The 9687-nt window shown below is 36.1% G+C and overlaps 1 protein-coding gene across 3 annotated transcripts in view; it reads left to right on the top strand.

The window, feature by feature from the left end:
- LOC133561823 (C-type lectin domain family 9 member A) overlaps positions 1-9687 on the top strand; it is a 94589-nt gene that overhangs the window by 43484 nt on the left and 41418 nt on the right. The window lies entirely within an intron of this gene.

The raw sequence follows: 9687 nt of genomic DNA, 5'->3' as shown, positions 1-9687 counted from the left end.
AAGTACTACCTCAAATACTACTACAATAAACTACAAATACTACTGTCACAATAAATAAGTACATTACTTTAAGTAATATTACTTCTACAATAAATTATATGTACGCTATCACAGGTACTAATACTACAATAAACTAAGTACTCTACCATAAGTACTACAATTACAAAAAACTATAAGTACTACCTCAGTAAATTTTAAGTACTACCACAAATACTACTACTACTACAATAAACTACAAATACTACTGCCACAATAAATAAGTACATTACTTCAAGTAATATTACTTCTACAATAAACTATATTTACACTATCACAGGTACTATTACTACCATAAACTAAGTATTGTACTCCAAGTACTACTACTAAAATAAACTAAGTACTACTTCTAGAATAGAACACAGGTACACTACTCCAAGTACTAATACACCAACAAACTAGTTCTGTCACAATTACTACTACTACAATAAGTACTACCACAAATACTACCACTACCACCACAGTAAATTATAAGTACTACCACAAATACTTCTACAATAAACTACAAATACTACTGTCACAATAAATAAGTACATTACTTTAAGTAATATTACTTCTACAATAAATTATATGTACGCTATCACAGGTACTAATACTACAATAAACTAAGTACTCTACCACAAGTACTACAATTACAAAAAACTATAAGTACTACCTCAGTAAATTTTAAGTACTACCACAAATACTACTACTACTACAATAAACTACAAATACTTCTGCTACAATAAACTCGAGGTACATTACTTCAAGTAATATTACTTCTACAATAAACTATATTTACACTATCACAGGTACTATTACTACAATAAACTAAGTATTCTACTCCAAGTACTACTACTAAAATAAACTAAGTACTACTACTAGAATAGAACACAGGTATACTACTCCAAGTACTAATACACCAACAGACTAGTTCTGTCACAATTACTACTACTACAATACTACCACTACCACCACAGTAAAGTATAAGTACTACCACAAATAGTACTACAATAAACTACAAATACTACTGCCCAATAAATGATAAGTACATTACTCTAAGTAATATTATTTCCACAATAAATTATATGTACGCTATCACAGGTACTAATACTACAACAAACTAAGTACTCTACCACAAGTACTACTATTACAAAAAACTATGAGTACTACCTCAGTAAATTTTAAGTGCTACCACAAATACTACTACTACTACAATAAACTACAAATACTACTGCTACAATAAACTCTAAGTACATTACTTCAAGTAATATTACTTCTACAATAAACTATATTTCCACTTTTACAGGTACTATTACTACAATAAACTAAGTATTCTACTCCAAGTACTACTTCTAAAATAAACTAAGTAATACTACTAGAATAGATCAGTTACTGTACATTACTCCAAGTACTAATACACCAACAAACTAGTTCCGTCACAATTACTACTACTACAATAAGTACTACCACAAATATTACCACTACTACCACAGTAAATAATACGTACTACCACAAATAGTACTACAATGAACTACAAATACTACTGCCACGATAAATGATAAGTACATTACTTTAAGTAATATTACTTCTACAATAAATTATATGTACGCTATCACAGGTACTAATACTACAATAAACTAAGTACTCTACCAGAAAAACTACTATTACAAAAAACTATAAGTACTACCTCAGTATATTTTAAATACTACCACAAATACTACTACTACAAATACTACTACTACAATGAACTCTAAGTACATTACTTCAAGTAATATTACTTCTACAATAAACTATATTTACACTTTTACAGGTACTGTTACTACAATAAACTAAGTACTCTACTCCAAGTACTACTACAAAAAATACAGGCACACTACTTTAAAAACTAATACACCAACAAACTAGATCCACCACAATTACTTCTACTACAATAAACTGTAAGTACTACCACAGTAAATAACTACTACAGCAATAATACTGCTACAATAAACCATAAGTACATTACTTCAAGTAATGTTACTTTTACAATAAAGTATATTCACACTATTACAGGTACTACTACTACTACAATAAACTAAGTACTCTACTACTACAAGAAAATAGAGGTACACCACTTCAAAAACTAATACAAAGATAAACTATACGCACTCTACAATAAATATTACTACATATAATAATAGTACAATAAACTATAAGGACACTACTACAGTTACTAATATTACAATAAACTACAAATACACTACTCCAAGTACTACAAGGTAACATTAACTAAATGTACTAAAACTACAACAAAATACAGGTACACTAACACTACAAAAACTATAAGAACACTACTACTAGAATTACTAATACAATAAATATGTACACCATTACAAGTACTACTACTACAACAATTAACTATAAGTGCTACCACAAATACTACTACTGCAATAAACTAAATCCTACCACAAATACTACTACAACAATAAACTATAAGCACTAAAACAAATACTACTACTACAACAGTAAATTCTAAGTACTACCCGAAAAACTACAACTAGTACAATAAACTAAGTACACTACTACAAGTATTACTATTACAGTAAACTATATATACACTAATACAAGTACTATGACTACTGCAATAAACAATATGTACACCACCACAAATGCCACTACTACAATAAACTATGAATACACTACTACAAGAAGTACTACTACAATAATCCATAAGTACACCACCACAAATACTACTAAAACAATAAACTATAAGTACTCCTACAACTATATGATACATGTATACTACTACCAAATACTTATAATACTTACGCTATACAAGTACTACCATTTACAATGTACTTAATGGTGTAATAGATTAGAAAGTACTTTATTGATCCCTGGGGGAAATTCAGCACCACAGTTCATGAAGTACTCTACTGCATGTACTATAATTACAATAAAATACATGTCCAGTACTACTTGTACTAATATCACAATAATCTTAAAATGCACTACTGAAAGTACTACTACTACAATAAACTACAGGTACACAACTACAAGTACATGAAAACCATAAACTACAATCACCCCTGTCCAAGTACTACAACCACAAGTACACTACTGCAGTAAATTACAATTACACTACTACAAGTACTGTACACTACTGATAGTATTACAAATAAAACACTAGGAATACTACAATAAACAACAAATACATCACAACAGGTACACAACTACAAGTACCCCGCTGCACGTACTACAACTACAAGTACACTACTGCAATAAACTAAAATTACACTACTGCCAGTACTGCAATTACTAGAAACTACTAGTACTGCACACTAAAGAAAGTACTGTACACTAATGAAAGTACTACAATTACAAAGGAACTACTATAACACTGAGAATACTATAATAAACTAAAAATTCACCACAACAGGTACACAACTACAATAAACTACAAGTACCCCGCTCCAAGTACTACAACTACAAGTACACTACTGCAATAAACTACAATTACACTACTACAAGTACTGCACACTAAAGAAAGTACTGTACACTACAGAAAGTACTACATTTACAAAAAAACTACAACAATAACAGTAGAAATACTACAGGAAACTACAAATACACCACAACAATTAATACAACTAAAATAAACTACAAGTACTACAACTAAAAGAGACTACAAGTAGGCCCTACGACAAATACACAAGTACTACAACTGATCCTATGCCTGGATGGAAATAAACTATCTTCTTAAAGCACAACAATGGATGACGAATAAAAATGTAGTGTAGAATGTATACTTTATATCAATATTTTCCGGTAAAAGATACTTAAAAGACTATAAAAATGGGACCCATTGCCTCCCTGCTTGGCACTCAGCATCAAGGGTTGGAATTGGGGGTTAAATCACCATAAATGATTCCCGTGCGCGGTACCGCTGCTCCCCACTGCTCCCCTCACTTCCCAGGGGATGATCAAGGAGTTGAGTAAAATGCAGAGGACAAATTTCACCACACCTAGTGTGTGTGTGACAATCATTGGTACTTTAACTTAAAAGTTCAGGAATGTCAGCAACGACAAAAAGAAAGCACTTGCACTTAAGTTGCATGCAAGCAGCGACCTCCAGTGGCGTTTGTGGTAATTACAGCACAGACGCTTGCTGGCAGACTGACCTGAGAGGAACTGTTGCTGTTGTTGAGTCTCAGTGCACCTGTGTTCTTACACAAGAAGTACGATAAAATGCTGTACACTGACAATACTCGGATGTTGTACGCAAAATGGTAAGCGTGTATTACTAATTTACGAGTGAGTGATGAATGCTGAGCAATCCATTATTAGTCGCCATCTTGGCGACGTGGGAAAAGGCAAGGCAACTTTATTTGTATAGCACTTTTCATACACAAGGCAGATTCAAAGTGCTTCACAGACAAAAAAGTGAAATGAAAGAAAATAAAAGCAAAATTAAAATGCAGACAAGAAAAACAAAAACAGTGCGGACGTAAAAGTTAAAAGATTAAAAGATTTAGCTGAAAGCTAAGGTGCACGTACACATTTTCAGTCTAGTTTTAAAGGTAGTCAGAGTTGGGGAAAGTCTGACATCTTCAGGAAGTTTATTCCAGCTATTTGTTGCATAGTGACTGAATGATGCTCTCCCTTGATTTGAGTTTACTCTGGGAACTGCTAACAGATTGGGCTCAGAAGATTTGAGTAATCTAAAGCAGTGTTTTTCAACCACTGTGCCGTGGTAGTGTGCCGTGAGATACAGTCTGGTGTGCCGTGGGAGATGATCTAATTTCACCTATTTGGGTTAAAATATTTTTTGCAAACCAGTAATTATAGTCTGCAAATGATGGGTTGTTGTTGAGTGTCGGTGCCGTCTAGAGCTCGGCAGAGTAACCGTGTAATACTCTTCCATATCAGTAGGTGGCAGCCGGTAGCTAATTGCTCTGTAGATATCAGAAACAGCGGGAGGCTGAGTGCAGGTTAAAAGGTGTCTAATGCTTAAACCAAAAATATACAAAAGGTGAATGCTCCTGAGAAAAGGCATTGAAGCTTAGGGAAGGCTATGCAGAACAAAACTAAAACTGAATTGGCTACAAAGTAAAAAGAAACAGAATGCTGGACGACAGCAAAGACTTACTGTGGAGCAAAGACGACATCCACAAAGTACATCCGAACATTACAATCAACAATGTCCCCACAAAAAAGGATAAAAACAACTGAAATATTCTTGATTGTTAAAATAAAGTTGGTGCGGAAAATATCGCTCAAAAGAAGACATGAAGCTGCTACAGGATAATACCAAAAAAAGAGGAATAGTCACAAAAATAGGAGCGCAAGACAAGAAGTAAAACACTACACACAGGAAAACAGCAAAAAAGTCCAAATTAGTCAGGGTGTGATGTGACAGGTGGTGACAATACACCTACTTTGAGACAAGAGCTATAGTGATACATGCTTGGTTATGCTTTAAAGGGGAACATTATCACAATTTCAAAAGGGTTAAAAACAATAAAAATCAGTTCCCAGTGGCTTGTTGTATTTTTTGAAGTTTTTTTCAAAATTTTACCGGTCCCGGAATATCCCTAAAAGAAGCTTTAAAGCGCCTTTTTTTCGCTCTCTGCGGAGACACTGTTCATTTTCCTGTGACGTCATACAGTGCTGCCAATACAAACAAACAATGGCGAATACCACAGCAAGATATAACGACATTAGCTCGGATTAAGACTAGGATTTCAGCGGTTTAAGCGGTTCAACAGATTACGCATTTATTGAAATGGATGGTTGGAGTATGAAAGTATTGAAGAAGAAACTGAAGCTATTGAGCGAATAGCTATTGACGCTATTCATAGCCATAGCATGGCCAAATAGCTGCGTTAGCATCGCCGGTAAAATGTGCAGACCAAACGATCAGGACTTTCGCATCTTGTGACACTGGAGCAACTTAAATCCTTTGATTGGTAAGTGTTTTTTTCGCATTAAATGTGGGTGGAAGGAAACGTAATATAGTTGCAAATGCATCTGCAGGTTATCCATTCATCTCTGTGCCATGTCTGCTTTAGCACCGCCAGTAAATAGCATGTTAGCATTGATTAGCGTAGAATGTTAGCATCGATTAGCTGGCAGTCATGCCGCGACCAAATATGTCTGATTAGCACATAAGTCAACATCAACAAAACTCACCTTTGTGATTTAGTTGACTTTATCGTTGCAAATGCATCTGCAGGTTATCCATACATCTCTGTGCCATGTCTGTCATCGCCGGTAAAATGTGGAGACACTCCAGCACATTCAATGGGGGTCTGGCGGCAGAACCTTTTGCATCTTCGGGCCAGTGGTGCAACTTGAATCCCTCCCTGTTAGTGTTGTTACACCCTCCGACAACACACCAACGAAGCATGATGTCTCCAAGGTTCCAAAAAATAGTCAAAAAAACGGAAAATAACAGAGCTGAGACCAAGTGTTTGCAATGTGTTGAAAATGAAAATGGCGACTGTATTACCGCGGTGTTCTGACGTCATCGCCACAGAGCAATAAACAGAAAGGCGTTTAATTTGCCAAAATTCACCCATCTAGAGTTCGGAAATCGGTTGAAAAAATATATGGTATTTTTTCTGCACCATCAAGGTTTATATTGACGCTTACATAGGTCTGGTGATAATGTTCCCCTTTAAAGTCATATCCAACAATTGCGACGACTCTTTACTGTCAACGGAGATTCGTTTTTTATGATTTCTGCTGGTGGTGTGCCTCCGCATTTTTTCAACGTAAAAAAGGTACCTCAGCTCAAAAAAGGTTGAAAAACACTGATCTAGAGGGCTTATATAGTGGGAGCATATCAGTGATATACTTCAGCCCTAGACCATGTAGTGATTTATGTGAGCAGGAGGATTTTGAAATCAATTCTCTGATGTAAGGATTTAATAATTGGTGATATGTGCTCACATTTTTTGGTCTTTGTTAGAACTCTAGCAGCAGCGTTCTGAACAAGCTGTTGCTGCCTGGCAGTTTTTTGGGGAAACCCTTCAAGGAGACCATTACAATAGTCTATCCTACTGGTAATAAAGGCATGTACAAGTTTTTGTAAGTCTTGAGCTGACATGAGCCCTCTAAGTCGTGTTACATTTTTGACGTGATAGTAGGCCGATTTTGTTACTGTTTTGATGTGACAGTGAAAATGTAAATTAGAATTTGAAATAATCCCAAGATTTCTGGCTTTATTTGAGGTTTTCAGGGACAGTGATTGAAGGTGTTGGATGACTTTAAACTTTTCTTTTTTAGCACCAAAAACAATAATCTCAGTTTTATCTTCATTTAGTTGTAGGATTTTTGGGCACATCCAGTGTTTGACTTGCTCAATGCACTGGCACAGAAGCTCTATGGGGCGATAATCATTTGGTGATAACACTACATAAATTTTGGGTGTACTCGGCATAGCAATGATTGTCAATGTTATTATTTTGCATGATTTGTCCTAGTAGGAGCATTTAGATGTTAAATAAAGTCTGCCCCAAGTTTGAACTTTGGGGAACTCCACACGTTGCGTTGGTTGGTTCTGATATAAAGTCACCAATGGAAACAAAATAGTTCCTATCTTGTAGATAGGACTTGTACCAGCTTAAAGCTGTGCCTGAGATCCCCACCCAGTTTTCCAACCTGTCCAAAAGTGATGAGTGGTTGACAGTGTCAAATGCAGCACTGAGGTCCAATAGCCTTAATACTGAAGTTTTGCCAGTCTGTGTTTAGACGGATGTCATTTATAACTTTAGGAAGGGCCGTCCGTCTCTGTGCTATGAACAGGTTGAAATCCTGACTGGAAGTTGTTGTGGCGGCCAGGAGAAGCCAAGAAGTTATTTTACTTATGAATGGTAGATTTGAAATTGGTCTGAAGTTGTGGATAACAGAGGCATCTAGGCTCCGCTTTTTTAGAAGAGGTTTAATGACTGCAGTTTTGAAAGACTTCGGGAAATTGCCCGATTTAATAGAATTATTAACTATTTGCAATATGTCTGTTGATAGGAAGTCAAAAACATTCTTAAAGGGGAACATTATCACCAGACCTATGTAAGCGTCAATATATACCTTGATGTTGCAGAAAAAAGACCATATGTTTTTTTAACCAATTTCCGAACTCTAAAAGGGTGAATTTGGCGATTTAAACGCCTTTCAATTGTTCGCTCTCGAACCAGTGACGTTACAATGGGAAGCAATCCGCCATTTTCTCAAACACATTACACACACAAGTCAAATCAGCTGTGTTATTTTCTGTATTTTTTTGACTGTTTTCCGTACCTTGGAGACATCATGCCTCGTCAGTGTGTTGTCGGAGGGTGAAACAACACGATCAAGTTGACTTACGTGAAGTGTGCATCGATTAGCACGGCATGCTAATCGATGCTAACATGCTATTTTGGCTAGCTGTATGTACATATTGCATCGTTATGCCTCATTTGTAGCTATATTTGCATACAGTCTTTCCCTCCACCCACATTTAATGCCAAGCAAACGCATACCAATCGACAGATTCAAGTTGCACCAGTGTCAAAAGATGCGAAAGTCCCTCGTTTGTTCTGCACATTTTACCTATGATAGCGATGTTACGACAGAGATCTGTGGTTATCCTGCGACACTCAAAGCAGATGCATTTCCAAAGATAAAGTCAACAAAATCACAAAGGTGAGTGTTGTTGATATTGACTTATGTGCTAATCAGACATATTTGGCCACGGCATGACTGCCAGCTAATCGATGCTAACCTGCTTTTTAGGCTCGCTGTATGTACATTTGTAGCTATATTTGCATCCAGCCTTTCCCTCCATCCACATTTGATGCCAAACAAACACTTACCAATCGACGGATTTAAGTTGCTCCAGTGGTCAAAAGATGCAATCGTAGGTTAGAAGCCGATCGCCAAATAGCTTCAATAGCTATTCGCTTAATAGCTTCAGTTTCTTCTTCAATTTCGTTTTCGCTATCTGCCTCCATACTCCAACCATCCGTTTCAATACATGCGTAATCTGTTGAATCGCTTAAGCCGCTGAAATCCGAGTCTGAATCCGAGCTAATGTCGCTATATCTTGCTGTTCTATCCGCCATGTTTGTTTGTATTGGCATCACTATGTGACGTCACAGGAAAATGGACGGCTGGATTTACAAATAGTGAAAATCAGGCACTTTAAAGCCTTTTTTCGGGATATTCCATGATGGGTAAAATTTTGAAAAAAACTTTGAAAAATAAAATAAGCCACTGGGAACTGATTTTTATTGGTTTTAACCCTTCTGAAATTGTGATAATGTTCGCCTTTAAATAAGTTGGTAGGTAAAACATTAAGGCAGCAGGTGGATGACTTTAGAGCTGTCACCGTTTCCACTAGAGTTTTAGAGTCTATGGCATTAAAGCTTGCCATCATTGTTGTGTTACTTTTGCCTAAATGGGATGGTGATCCAACTTTTTTACTTGAGATATTGATGGCGCGTCTGAATGGAGTTCGGCTGGTATTTGTGTTGGGGGGTGGGTCAGTCTGTCAACGGTTGTGAATAGGGTTTTGGCTTTATTAGTGTTGCTGTTTATGATATTGGAGAATAATGTTTCTCTAGCACTTTTTAAGACTAAATTGTAGGCCTGAAGGCTCTCTTTATAGATGTCATAGTGAATATGAAGTTTTGTATTCCGCCAGATTCG

The sequence above is a fragment of the Nerophis ophidion genome, linkage group LG11, assembly GCF_033978795.1.
Source record: "Nerophis ophidion isolate RoL-2023_Sa linkage group LG11, RoL_Noph_v1.0, whole genome shotgun sequence".
NCBI classification, from domain to species: Eukaryota; Metazoa; Chordata; class Actinopteri; order Syngnathiformes; family Syngnathidae; genus Nerophis; species Nerophis ophidion.
Note: the sequence above shows the minus strand (reverse complement) of the source record. Positions and strands in the feature narration are given on the sequence as shown.